Here is a 15,487-nt window from a genome sequence, read left to right as displayed (position 1 = left end):
GAGACTCGGTTGCACACAGAATGAAAGAGTTGGTGGGAATCAAAATGCTAAAGACCAACACAAAAAATTAGAGTAACCTGAGGAATATAGTATCGTCTATAAGCGCTGATCCATGCAGCGTGTTGAGATGCTGCCCATCTCCAGCAGCCATTAGACAGGAGGTGGATTGGACACACACTTCTAAAGAGAGACCTGAGAAACCAACTAACTTAACATAAATGTTTACGGACAGTGGTGAGAGAAAGCTAGAGAAGAAACCTTACATGAACAAAAAAAAACAACATGCTAATTCCTTGCAGAATATATTGGACTGTTATCCTTTTTTTTTTATTTAAATGTTTCAACTTTTGGTATTTCAGGAAATAAAGCACATTTGAAATAACAATTTAGGCCACTTTAATGTGATAGTAACTTGCGTTTGTATCACCTTCCACCATTGGATTTTATTTGATTAGTATTATGTTTTTAACATGTCCTGTCCCGCATTGTTGTTGCCTGAGTGCCAAGGTAAAACCCAACAGATTTACGTTTACGAGTGGAATGTTGCGACTTAATGCTCCACTTGGTATAATCTAAAGTTTCATTAGAAAATTGCTTTGGGTTCAAATGTAATGGAGAAAGGGATGAAAAAGATAGGAGACAAGAAAGGGAGAAAAAGGTTAAAAAGGGAATGGAGACATGAACTGGAGGAGAGAAAGAAGAATATGCAAAACGACACCCTGTCTCCAGCAGTTTCTGCAGTGTGTGGTCTGCTTCTGCACCTGCGTATATATATATATATATATATATATATATATATAAATATATATATATATAATATCACTGAAAATTACATGGTACAAGTTAATACAACATGTAACAAGAGGCAACCACAGCCCAACAGAGTTTATCTGAAAATTCCTGAATGTGTTTGATTGCATGTGTATGTGGTCTTATGTTTAATACAGCGTAAGGACTGAGGCCCAAACCCTGAGCCCCAGAAGAAGAAGTGCTGTTTGGTTTAGGCTGTGGAAGTAAATGATAAAGGATTGTGGACAATCGGAGAAGGTTTTCCTGCTTTCATACCCCACAGCCAAATGGCAATCATGCAGATGCCCATCACCATTTGAAATGGTAATGGAGGACCACTTGGGGGCGCTGTAGGATTGCTGTAACTTGTGTTCAGTGATGGCCTATGTTAGAGCAAAGAACTGGAAGGAAAAATCTCAGCCCTCCTAGCTTCATTTTCACATCCTGAAGGTTTTCTTTTTCCTTGACATTTTGTAACATATAAAAAGACTCTGTTTGCCACATGGAGTGATGATATAATTTAGAAATCATAACAGTTGATGGATTCAGTGTAGCACAATGAGAACTTTAATATGAAATCTATTCTTAACTTCTTTTAATTTCTTTCCGTCAGTATTGCGGGATTTATAAATTATTCCTAAACATTTCCAATGCTCAGAGGAAACAGATGAGCTCATCTCCAAAGCACACAAAATTCTACTTAGTCTTTTTGGAGTTCACGACATGCACCAAAGCGTTGCACCCTTGAAAAGAACAAAAGAAAAAAACAACAACCTCAAAATAGATATTCGCTTTTATTAAACAAAATCTATGGTTCGAGCATACGGCGTGTGCAGTTTTCTCTCTTTCCGCATATAATCACGGGTCATGAACTTTCAACTCCCATCATGCATTGTGTCCTTCTTAAAGGGGTTTTATCATGACAGAAGTCTATGAAATAAAAGAAAATAAAAGTAGTTTGAGCACGTATTTATCCATAAACAAAATGAATTGTTCTAAATCAAATGAATACTTGCCCAATAAGATAATTATACCTATTAATTCAACATTATCATGTTCTTAACATATGTTCAGGGCTCTACACCTGAAACTAGTTCAGGACAAGGCAAAGGTCTTGTGCTTGGTCTGGTGGAACAGGACCAATGTCCTCTCAGATGCAGATTTGTTCATACTAACATTTTCACCTGATTTGGCCTAACTGATGAACTAATCAAATGAGGTCAAAGGTCACTCGGCACATTGAGACAATGACATCTGCAGGATGTGGCATTGAATCTTTATGCTTCTAAAATATTTCTGAACACTCTAGTAACCATTCTTCGTTATAATAAGTTATGCATGTCGTGATTTTTTTCTTATGTGTATAAATAGGCCAGATTGGACATATTTTCAGGGCTCTACAAAAGCCACAACCAAAGTCACTTTAGGTTCAATTCTTATTTCATCCAAAGTGTGTCAAAACCTGTCTTTGAACATGCGTCCTGGTGTATTCATGGATGAACATTTAACCCTACCGGAGCCACGTTTAGACTGCGGGAGGAGGCTGGAGGTCCTGGAGGGAATCCATGCATGCACAGGCAAAACATGCAAACTCCATGCTGCAGGAACTCTGGCTGGAACTCAAGCCCAGGACTTTGTTGCTGCGGGGCAACAGAACTAACAACCATCAAGCAGATTTTTTGCATTTTGATGTTACGATGCAAGAGTAAAAACGTATGTTTTTCCTTGACTTATTTTAACACAGTAAAAGGATTCCATTCAGAAAACGTTTCTTCTACTAACATGTCCTGCTCAAGCCAACCCAGATATGATGCTTTAGATGTCGCAGTCTTTAACTGTTGGTATTTTACAATTTAAAAGATGTTTTTTTTACACTGCAAATGTGGACAAAAAACCCCCATTAAAATACAGGTAAATAGAGTCTTCTTTCAGTTTCTGTTTTTATTTGTAGTCAGAAAGCTCATTGAAAGCTCGACAGCAACATTCCTCTGCCTCTAGTGAGTCATTACAGTAAATATGATTAGGGTAATTGTTTTGGGGTTTTTTTGTTTTTAAAACCGACTCTGTGAAATGACCTCCGCTTGAACCTGCTAATCAGCTTCAGGACTCATTGATTTAGTGTCGGCAGGAGAAGCCGCCAGCAGAGACGCGCGGAAGTGGAGAGAAAGGAGTTGTATTGATTTTGTAGCAGGCAGCTCCTGTCAGCTGCAGTGAGGCGGCACATCCACAGCCTTCAGTCACACGGCGCGGCAGACAGGGGAAGTGCCTACCGAAGCAGATTGAGCTGCAAATCCCCACGATTTCCTTCCCGAAGCTCCCGGTTCCCCCATCCCGTCCCACTGAGCAGCACATCGAAACAGAACAGAAGCTCGCAGACGTGCGCGAATAGTGATGCGAGAACGTGGATGAGGTGGATCTATAAAACTCTGATAGGTATGTTATCAAATTAAGCCGAGATTTGAAGATTAAAAGAATGTTGGTCCAGCTGATAACGCTGATAAATAAAGGATATGGCATATGGATCTTTCTCTCTCAAGGAAAAAGCATACGTCTGCTGAAATGTCAGCTACGCTTCTCAGAGTCAAAGGTCAGGTCGTCCTCTCAGACGGCTGCTTACAGGTTTAACACCAGACAGGGTCTCAGGGCCTCTGAGGCCTTCAGAGAAGCCTCAGTACTGAGAGTTTATGAAATTTTAGTCTAATTTCTACATATTAATTACTCTGACACCTTTTGAAGAAGAATTTCATAACAGATGTGAATGCTTAAAAATCTTTTTAAAGGGGGATTTTTGTATTTTCCAGGCACATGGTGCCACTTCACAGCACAACCAAAAACTGTTACCTTCCGTTTTCATAGAAGTGCTTTAAAATTAACTTCCTAATTTGACCCTTAGAAATTGACGTCTGTTTCTTTATGAAGCTCTTTCCGACACGCCGACTTCATCACAGTAACATATATATACGCTCTGCCTCTGCCTTCAACGTTGGTCTAAGGAGCAATGCTCTGAGGTAGTTTGTATAAAAAGCTCAGCAGACTAGTGATGGGTTGGTCACAAACGTTCCAGCTTTGAGAGCTGGCTCTTTGAAGCGAACAGCGGGAGCCTACTCCTCACTGTGAGTCGGTTTTCATTATAAAGGAAGGCTACAAACGCAGCAGTGGAGAGAGAGCACACCCTCAGAGAGGTGGAGGGCGAGACAACGAGGTAATGGGAGAAAGAGAGAGAGACGACTCTCCACTGGCCTGATCACTGCATTCCGGCGCTGTTCCGCCCAATTCAATCTCAGTAACAGCACAGTCGGGGTTTTCTCCTTTTCACTTGGATTCTCTCTGGTGGAATTTCCTCTGAGCCAATCAGCCAACAGAAGAAGAAGAAGAAGTTGTGATTGATGAAATCAGTTTTCTGCGGCGTTTTAGGATTGTGGTCTGCCTGTAGTTTTAGCGATGGCAGCGGACGAAGTGAACAAAGCAGTTTAGTTTGTGTTGGTCATTCTTCCTAAAATTGAATCAACATTAACAGCGACCACAGACTGGCGACCTGTCCAGGGTGACTCCCGCCTCTCGCCCAGAACGTTAGCTGGAGATAGACACCAGCACCTCCCGACCCCACTAGGGACAAGGGTGTAAGAAAATGGATGGGTTAACAGCCACCTCTATCTGCGTTTCTCTTTGAAGTGAAGGACGGCTGTTCACAGCACAGGCAAGCCCCCAGGAAGAAATCGTTTCTTGATAGCTGAGAGCCCAGGCCGTTTGTGTGAAGCAAAGTGTAATCCAAGGGATTAGTTTGTACCAGGCTGGAATGTCCCAGTCTGCCTTAAAAAAGTCAAAAATACTTCTCAGCATCCGCAGCAGTCCCATCTGTTCATCTGAAAACTCATCAATGCACCAGAATTTGAAATTATAATTGATGTGTCACAACTTGAAACTACAGACTTAGAGTCTGGTTCTTCCCTCCATCATTCAAGCTAAAGTCTACACATTCATCACTTTGATTTTCTTTGACCTTGACTCTCTTTTTTTCTCTCCCATTTCTTCCATAATTTGCATGCTACTCTTTTTTTTCTGCTCTTCTTCCTACAGCATACCTTTTCATCTCCCTGTTGAACATTTTGAAGATGGCAGAGACGGGAGAACGTCCTGCACATACAGTGCAGCTTGTACGTGGTCAGTGAGGGACAGCGCTCACTGGATATTGAGAGGTATTGCCCCGGATTTCATGCAAACTTACCAAATATGCTGTAATAAACCTTTTATTTACTTCTAATGATCCCAAAAAAGCAAAAGCAGCTTTTTTGGGATCAGCTTTTAGCTTTTAGAAGGCCCACCTTGTATTTCATTACTGGTTATAAAGATTATTACTTATTTAATGCAGCGGTCTCCTCACTGTTAAAGATGTTCTCTGGTTTTGTTACCCATTTACAGTGGCTCCACCATGTTTCTTGTAACAAAAAATGGTGAGTTTGCAGGAAATCTAACAATATTACTGGGTAATTATGTTACAGGACGATATGTTTAAACACTTAAGTATGTCCTTGAAAACAGCAAACCAAAAAATACCAAAACAATTAAAATAAATATCTTTTTTTTTGTTGCCCATCTGTTGAATCCCAATCAGCCAGTGAGTTTTCAGGATCAGGATACTTTGGACCTTAATGAAGCCAGCATCTTATGAACACGCCCGCTCGTTTACTACATGCTGGATAACAGAGGTTTTAGGGTGACTGTTTATTTTAACTGCAGTAAAATGTCTCATCACATAGGGGTACTCTGGTTTCCTCTAACAGTCAGGTTAACTGGTTTTGTCTAAATTGTTTGTGCTGCTTGTCTTCTGTGATGGCCTGCCAACCAGTCCATGGTGGACCATACCCAGTGACCACTGGAGAAACACGCTAACTAATAATGACTAAAAGAACTAGAAACATGTGAAACGAGCTGCTAGACAAATCCTTAGAAAGGAGGAAGAGGAGGTAACTACTGCTGCTTCTCCACTTCGCCATATAGAATAACTATATTTATATAGTTATTCTATAATCATCAATAGCTATTCAGTTTTAATTGATAATTATGCTATTTTACAGTCCTTGTGAGGACTTCGACCAGAGTCAACTGGGTTAACTAAAATGTTTCTTGGTTGATGACATTGTAACGTCTTTTAGCTTCATTACAGAGTATTCTTTATGCTGAAAATAAAAGCATGCTGTACGCAGGTGTTGTGTGTAAATTCAGATCTTTGTTATTATGGGAAGCTAAATGGTCTATCTCTTACCTGGATTTTTTATTAAAATTGTCTTAATTTGAATCATTTTTTATGCTACATATTGAATATGGCCTCCGCTGCTGTCTAATCAGTCTGTTGACACATTTTCATTTTGTGCGTTGAAAGAATAATTTAATGCGACTCGTCTATTTGTGATAAACCAGCTGTTTCATCATTTGTTCTTCAGCACATTTCGGATCCGTGGTTAGAGATCTGACAATACAAACACTGAACTCTGGCTGCCGGAAGATGTTGTGCAGTCTGGGCATCACTGTGATGGCAAATGTTTTTCGAATCCTTTTTTGCAAACTGGAGGTTCCTCCCCTCCAATCTTCAGAGTCTCATACCAGATCAGTTTTTCACACCATCCTAAGCAGCGCTACGTCTGTGGATGTTTTGGAGTTGCTCTTTGGCCTCTCTCCTGTTCAGGCACATGTCCCTTTGAAGCCCCTTGCTCTTTTCTTCAGCCGCCAGCAGACTCACTGACTGACAGCCGTGGTGGAAGGTTTGTTTTTGGATCTGCTTGTGAAAGGCTGTGACAGTCAGAGAGGAGTCCTGCTGATGTGTGAAGCACCCCACCGCCTTGACCCGTAGACCCTTTCGCTCCCCCCCCACCTCACTTATTGATGTCTGCAGATGCGCCTGCCTGCATGATAATGGCCCACACTGGAGGACCCTCGTACAGTGTTTGTCTGTAAATCACACGCAGCGTGTTATTTGAACACCGCATGTGTGTGTTATGGTACTCTGGGTGTATACACTGTTTGAGAAGTTGCTTGCTGCATTATTGATGGCCCTCAGGGAGGGATGAAGGCGTGAACAGTGGCAGCAGAGGGATGGAGAGGACAGGGAGTTGGTGGAGACAGATTTCAGAGCGGAAGAATGCAGTTGGAGGTTTAGTTTTCCAACCTGGATGGCTGCAGCATATGCATATGTAACTTGAGGTACAGAAAGTACCTCAAGTTACAGGATTACCTGAGATACATTTCTTTCAAATTTTCACAGTAAGAGCCATAATCTGTACTCTTTGTGTTTGTAAAATGATAATGGTGAGAGGGTCTCTGATCTCCAAGTCCAGAAGCTGCTAGAAACGCTGCAGGACCTTCAGAGTGCAGCAGGATTCTTTGCAGCTTAAGTAGAGTGGTTGGTTGGTATATTGTGGAAATTGTGTGAAGGATTGAGTGAAAAGCAGCCACATGGCTAAGGTTGACAGCACTAACCATATTTTTGTCCTTAATGTGAAAATAGGTTGGGATTGTGCACAAGGAGGCTGCAGGTCTTATTGCATAAGCATAATCCTAGGCAGCAGATCAAAAACAGGTATTTGTAGTCGGGTTTAGGTTCACATCCATACTTTGAAAATTCCTTGACTGGGACAGTCCTAGTGGAGGAGTGTCTAATTTTCTGAAACCAGGAAGAACTTGACTGGCTTGCAAATTTCCAGACTGGGCTTCATGTTGCTGAACTGACTTCTTTACACTCCTCTGTTATTGATCGTTTCCTTCTCTTCATGTGGCCCCATCGTTTCACTACGCACACTAACATCATCACCGTTCATATCAGAAGTCCTAATTTCTGCTGCGCTTCTCTCCTCCCCACGGCTTATAACCGTGGGGGGGCCCGCAGCTTCAACAAATCGAAATATGCAGACATTTGCAATTACAACGCTACTGATTGAATGGTGCTTCGACTTGTGATATACTAAGACTAACTATGTGTAATCTTTTGTGCAAAGAAAAAGCAGAGGTGTAAAAATCTATTCTACTGTAAGAAAAACGTCCTATTCTCAGTAAAAGGAGTAAAGTTCAAATAGTATCCCAGCAAGTCATGACTGGCTTTTTGAAGCCTCTTTCACAAAACACTGTAAGCTGTGAACATGTGGTCAGTCCATCACACCACAACAACTAGCACCAATCGTCAAACACAATAATGGAACATTTAATATGTGCTTTGTGGTGAAAATATCTTCAATGGTAAAAAGATCTCAAAGACAAATTCACTCACCTTTGTTTCTAAGTGTGCCTTTGAAAAGTCTCTCTTTACAGGCCACTTCTAGAAAACAACATTAACTGGTATTTAGTCAATTCTGTTCCAAATTACTTTATTAATCTCATTAACTAGAAACACTTGTGCAGTAGCTATGCTAGCAGGGACCACCATGCAAGTGATTTATTCTTAAATTATATATTTTTGTGGTTCATATAAATTAATAGCATGCTAAATTCATTATGGTAAAATTACATACACACACACGCGCGCTCAAGGCAGCAATGCTCCTTTTGACAGACAACGAATCTGAGTGCTACATGCCGAATGGGACGCGTTGAAATACAAAAGATGCGTAGATATAGATTTACCGGGAAGCTTTTTTTAATGACCTCTGTGCTTACTCAGGCTGTTCTTATAGTTGCCACATGATTACAGATTTATTCCCAAGTGGTCTGAAAGTAAACAATTCAAATTGTCTCTAAGATGAGACTCAACTTAGCTGAGTCCGAGAGTCGTTTTGTTCTTTTTTGCAGAAACTGCAGAAAAATAAAGCAAAGACCATTCATGGTGGGGTAAGGTTGCCAGCCTTTTGTACAGAGGAGCTGCTCTGGGGCTACAATATTGATCTTCACTGCATAATGCAGCTTCTTTGATGTAAAAACATCTATAAAAATAATTTAATAAAAAATACTATAAAAGTTTATTCCACTTTAAAGACCAAATTATCGATTTGTGGAGATCTGACAGTGTGAAAGGAAGGTTGAAATAATGTGTATTGAGGTTTTTGCTTCTGGTTTTTTTATGTTACATATCATACCATGAAATAGTGGCACTTCCCCACACTGACAGCTGGGATGTTGTACTCTACAGTGCAACATTACACAGGATGACACGACCTTCCCTTTTTTTTGTAAGACATGTAGGCTATTAACACATGTACATATATGCATAAGCTGAGACCTGAGCAGCCTCTTGGACGCCTCCGAACACACATCTGATGTTGTATGCTAATCTAACCTTGTGTGCGCCCAGACCCAAATCCAGAGGAGTATCCAGAGAGAGAGAAAGAGAGAGCAACAAAGAGCTGCCTTCTTTGCTCAAAGTGCTTTGACCCAGGCCGCTGATTTCCCAGCTTGCTCTCAAGCTCTGGTAATGAGCTCGTGGAGCTCTATGAAAATCCGCAGTTGGTATTGAAAAGAGGCCTCTGAAACTATGATTTTTCAGTGTGAGTCATTGGGGGAAAGTGAATGGCCCTGATTAGACATTGAAATCGGCTTGTATGTGACAGGTGGTGCTTCTAAAATGGCAGAGGGAGGTGACAGCTTGGAGTAAGTCCAGCAAATCCACATGCAGACAGAGGAAGAGAAGACATCAGGTGACGCACAAAAGAGAAGCTCCTCGAAACGACGTGGAACAATTTGATGACTCCGTCGCACCAAAGCTGCTATTTGTGAACAAATCTGAAAGTTCTCATTTATTCTTAAAGAACTTTTTTTTTTTTTTTTAAACAGTGAATGACTTGAAATTACTTGCTTACTTGTTTTTATTGTGGCACTATTTACATGTAAAACATGGTTTGCAACTTTACAGTGGTAAGAAGCCCGCAAATTAGATAACTTAATATTAGGAAATGTATTTGACCAAAACTACACAGCTAGCATGTGTGAGACGTTACACAGGGCGGGGAGGGGGGAGCAATCAAAAATACAAACAATGAGGAATAACAGGACCTAATGAAACTAAAATGACCAAGACGGGATGAACAAAGATTAACTAGAACATGAGTGATAAAACAAAAGAGGAACAGAAACACAGGAATACACAAAACACAACGCAAGAGTCCTGACACAGGCTATTGGATTAGCTTTCAGCTTATCAAAAGAAGGAGATGCTAACAGGTATCACTGAATGCAACAATATTCAGGGTCTGAAGGGAAGCTGCTCCGTTTATACCAGACATGTGAAAACCATTTTCTTTATGGGCCACACCGAGATCATCGATGTTGCGGCAGAATGTGTTGATAAAACTACTTGTTAACAAACTGTTAAAATGTATATTTTTTTCTCTGTATTCAATAGTACTTCTTTAAATGTAACAATTTATAAATATATTTTCTCATTGATGTAATTTGGTCCTCAATATGGCCAGAAGGGGGGAAATTGTTTAAAGTTTTGTTTAAGGTGCAACAACTCCAGTTGGGGGATGTTACTACCCAACAAACTGAAATAATTAGATTCACAAATGCACATGAACAATAAACTGAGTTCTACAAAATATTATATTTTATGAACGATTCATTAAAACGTAATCCCAGGCTTCAGGCACACTACTCGATCCCTCAGGAGACACAGGAAGGTGTCAGGTAAAGACAGTTATGTCAGTTATTCCACACACAACAAAAAAAAACATGCAATGCAAAAATCAGGCGAATCAGCAATCAAGACCAAAAAAGAAACAAACACATTAGTAAATTAAATAATACAGCAAAACAAATACAAAATGTGAGAAAAGACTCAAATGCAATGCAAATTGTGGAAGAAGCAGTTCATGTTCAGTCCTGCACCCCGTTGCAGCAGCAGGGTCAGAGGAGGCATGCGCTGCCCAATCAACCAGCTGCCCAGACAGCAGCGGATGCAGTGGAGAAGCAGCTCCAGCTACGTTTTCACAAACAGACGGCAAGACAAGACAGCAGAGCGTCCACATGCACTGCAGCTTTTACTACAACAGTGCGCAGACCAATCATGTGCCTAAAAAACAAAAAGCCCATCACTTCTGAGCATCATGATGCAGGGGAGGGCACTCGGCATCATGAAGGACTCCACCCATCCTGCACACAGACTAGAGGGGAACCACAAACAGAGATGATCCTGAGAGTTCTCATCATGACCTCGTATCGGTCCACCATTTCTCATCCAGAACTATTAAACTTCACAGAGCTCTGTGGTCTTCAACTCCTTGAAATTTTTGACTCAAATTTGTAGGCATTAAGGTTTCGCATGAGCCTTCCGCTGCAGCTCCAATTTTTTAAAAAAAAATCATTTGTTGCCAAACTGCCTGTCAGACCTCGTGTTCAGTATCTGGCCTTCTCCAGGTCAAGAACCTTCTACAAAGAAAACACTTCTTCTCATTTCACAAAACTTGCAGTGAGACTTGGGTCGTCCTCTTCTCACTTTCTCTGCTTCCTTCTAGTGGAGTTCATTCACTTTTGTCTCTCTGCTCCACCAGACCCGTTTACCGGTTTCAGGACCTGATCAGAACCGCTGAGTGTAAACTACCTTGAGATATAATGAGATTTGGTTATATATAAAAGCAGGCTTTAATGCCGAAAAATGATCAAATGTTACAAGCCATACATGTCACACAAATGGAACAGATACAGAGTTGCATTCACCGTCCATCGCTGGGCCGCACTGAGCTCACCTTATGGATGGAACCAAGTGAGGCAAAGATTGTAGAGCGAGTTTAGCTTTTATTCTTCTGTGCGATCCATACCCTCCCTAAATCGTAGTCTAATCACTTTCAGTCTGTTTATGACTGCTGGCAGTCACCCATAAACATGATTATGTAAGCTGCAGCGTGTGCGTGTAAGCAGTTAAAAGAGGCTAAAAGAGATAGAGAAAAAGATAGAACCTACAACACTTCAAACCAGACATTACTACCCTCAGTTTCACTATCATCACTCAGAACCCTGCTCAGAGATACTCGGTTTCCTATGTGGTCTCATGGAGTCTCCTGATGGAGCTCTTCATCTTTAACAGATCATGTAGGAGTCAAGAGGGGTACTGAAACCACATAGTAGAGGACAAAACTTATCTGATCATCAGTGACAGTTGCAACAAACATCAATCAATCAATCAAATTTTATTTGTACAGCACATTCCAGCAGCAAGGCATTTCAAAGTGCTTTACATCATTACAAACACATAAACACAAAGCAACATAGAATCAACAATCCAAACACGACATTAAATAAAGTTCCATCATTAAATTTGTAATTGATTATGTTTCAAATACAATCCTAAACAGGTTGGTTTTTAGTCTAGATTTAAAAGAAGTCAGTGTTTCAGCTGTTTTACAGTTTTCTGGAAGTTTGTTCCAAATTTGTGGTGCATAGATGCTGAATGCTGCTTCTCCTCGTTTGGTTCTGGTTCTGGGGATGCAGAGCAGAACCAGAACCAGAAGACCTGAGAGGTCTGGAAGGTTGATACAACAACAGCAGATCTTTAATGTATTGTGGTGCTAAGCCGTTCAGTGATTTATAAACTAACAACAGTATTTTAAAGTCTATTCTTTGAGCTACAGGGAGCCAGTGGAGGGACTTTAAACCTGGTGTTATGTGATCTGTCTTCCTGGTTTTAGTGAGAACGTGAGCATGAAAATATCCAGCCAATCACACCTGCATGTTTTGTTCCTGTCCATTTCTTTCACTTCTAGAGCCAAATATTTGACACACTGGAACAGTACTAAATGTAAAATTAACTCTGACCCCTCGTTTTTTTAATTTTCTTTTTTCTAGTGTCCCTACACTTAAGTTGCCTAACTTTCCACCATCAACTGCAAAATGATTTTGCAGTTGATGGTGGACATTTAACGTGTTTGATTTAACACGTTAAATCAAATGTTAACATGTTAAAAAAAAAAAATCCAAGTTAAAACCAATATTTGGTGTATTTGTAAAACATTCTCCATCTATCCACTCAAAACGAAACCTGCACATTCATAAAAAGTAGAAAATCAAAAGGTAAGTCAGACAGCAGACACTCCTAATCCTTTAGCAGAAACACACAGCCAAAGAAATGATTTTCCATGGTTTCAGTTTTTACGTTGTCAAACTTTACCTGTGCCATTCTTACACTTACGCTGTCTCATCTGTTAAAACCCTGCTCTGAAGTCAGTCAGAGAGGATTCCCAGGTCTAATCTTTGCGTAGAGGTGACTGAGGGAATATTGGGGAAAACTGAAGCAATAAAAGCGAGACTGAAGCAAAGAGATTTCCTTATTAATTGTCTGTCTGAATATTTCTTTTCGTACCCATAGAGCAATACACTACATGGTCAGTTCTGTGAACTCATGAAACGCCTTGCAAAAGTTTTCACAAACTCTATGGAAGCCTGTTTCTGCCATTTATTTATTTAAAAATAAATAAATAATCTCATAATAATGAGATACTATCTCATATCTCAGATACTATGTCATTATTTTGAGATTGACGCTTAAAATAATGAGATATCTCAAAATATCTCGTTATTTTCAGATACTGTCTCATTATAATGAGATTATTTTTTTATTTACTTTTTTAACAGAGTGGTGGAAACGGGCTTCCATACGTTTCCGGCACTCTGTTAAAAAAAAAAAAATAAATATTTTTTTATTTTATATTTTTTTAGATTATTTATCTCATTATAATGAGATAGATAATCTCATTATAATGAGATTATTTATTTTATTTTTTTTAACAGAGTGGCAGAAACGTATGGAAGCCCGTTTCCACCACTTTGTTAAAAAAATAAAATAAATGATCTTATTATTTTGAGATTGACGCTTAAAATAATGAGATATCTCAAAATATCTCATTATTTTGAGATATCTCAAAATAAAATACTATTTTGTATTTTATACAAAATAGTATTATATAGTATTATATCTACAAAATAGTAAAATATCTTATATTTTGTATCTTATACATTATTATTTAGTATCTCATTATTTTGAGATATTATCTCATTATTTTGAGATTATTTATTTATTTATTTATTTTTTAACAGAGTGGCGGAAACGGGCTTCCATATTGTATTGACATTTTAATGCAATACAAAAATGTTTTTAAAAGTAAAAAAGAAAAAAGGATGCAGACCCTGAATAGAAAATAAAAAAGGCGACTTAAACAGCAACTCTGACAGATCATCAGTAGAGCGGTAGCTAATCTACCACATTGATCACTTATTAATAATCTTAAATAAACATCAAGCAATAAAAACACAAAACTGTAATGGACTGCATATTCTGTTTTTTTTGTGTGGCGATATTAATATTACTCTTATTATTATTAAAAAACATCCATTTATTATCTAGTGTGAACAAAATCTTTTTGTACTGTGGGAGGAAGCCGGAGCACCCGGAGAGAACCCATTAATCAATCAATCAAATTTTATTTGTATAGCACATTTCAGCAGCAAGGCATTTCAAAGTGCTTTACATCATATCAAACACAGAAACACAAAGCAACATAGAATCAACAATCAAAACACGACATTAATTCAGGTTCCATCAATAAATTTGTAATTGATTACGTTTCAAATACAATCCTAAACAGGTGGGTTTTTAGTGGAGTTTGCATCCATAGAAGGTTTACCTGTTACACTCCTACTGTGTTATATGGAACAAAATACCTATTGCTATTTTTATTCACGCTCACAATCACAGTTTAAAACGATGTAGACAGCATTTTAATGGGCTTCTGGCACGAGGCTCCGTACTCCTCGTTCACAGAATTTCGAGCAGGGACTCTGCCGTCCCTCACGGATTTTTGTGCAATTCTTTTTGTAATTCTTTTTTTATTTAGAAAGAGAGATTCCCATCACATTCGTTAATTACAGCTTTACCCATCTGAGCTTGTACATGAGTATACAACCGGAGAATCCAAGTGATTTTGTCCATACTGCCTCTCTGGTATTTTCTTTTACAGACTATTACTAAATTTTGTTTTGAACAATAACAAAAATGAACAGAATTGAACAATAATGGGGATTGCACCATCTCGAGCAATAAAAAAAACACAAGAACATACAAGGGCAGGGCACATAGTTCTCAAGAACAATCAAATGAAGTCAGATCTAATTGGTTTTACATACTCAGTCCAATTGGTCCAGATCTTATAAAACTTTCCTCTTTCAACTTGGAGGGAAAAAGAAATCTTTTCCATAACATAAATCTGATCAACAATTTCAATCCATTCGTCGATAGTGGGTGGGTCTGGTTTTAGCCATTCCCTTGTGATGGCTTTCTTACTGGCTGCCAGTAGAATCGCCAGAAGTGTTTTGTCTTGGTTGGTCCATGTGTCCAACTGTATGTTGCCCAAGTACAACGTTTCACATTTGAATGAAATTTTTACATTGAATATATTTTCAATATGTTTGTGGAACTCTTCGCAATATGGTTTTATTACTTGGCAGTCTCAAAAAACATGGAAGTGGTTGGCTCCTTTAGACTGGCAAAGTCTCCAGCAGGCGTCCCCGTTGTTTTGATATCGTCTCTGAATGGGTGTAACAAAAAATCGTGCAATGTTTTTCCAACAAAACTCCCGCCATGTGTTTGATCCAGTCGAGACCCACTGCAGTTGACATATTTCTTCCCATCTTCTTGTGAGATTATTACCTTAATTTCCTTTCCCCATTTCCTCTTTATGTATTCTGTATGCTCATGTTTAGATAGCTGTATGGCATTGAATAACTTAGA

General features: G+C 39.2%; 1 protein-coding gene across 1 annotated transcript in view; it reads right to left on the bottom strand.

Annotated features, from left to right (window-relative positions):
- Positions 1-15,487, bottom strand: part of LOC116721371 (tumor necrosis factor receptor superfamily member 14-like) — a 1,133,408-nt gene that overhangs the window by 459,956 nt on the left and 657,965 nt on the right. The gene's annotated exons all lie outside the window — the stretch shown is intronic.

The sequence above is a fragment of the Xiphophorus hellerii genome, chromosome 1 (assembly GCF_003331165.1).
Source record: "Xiphophorus hellerii strain 12219 chromosome 1, Xiphophorus_hellerii-4.1, whole genome shotgun sequence".
NCBI lineage: Eukaryota > Metazoa > Chordata > Actinopteri > Cyprinodontiformes > Poeciliidae > Xiphophorus > Xiphophorus hellerii.
This window is presented reverse-complemented; position numbering and strand designations above follow the sequence as displayed.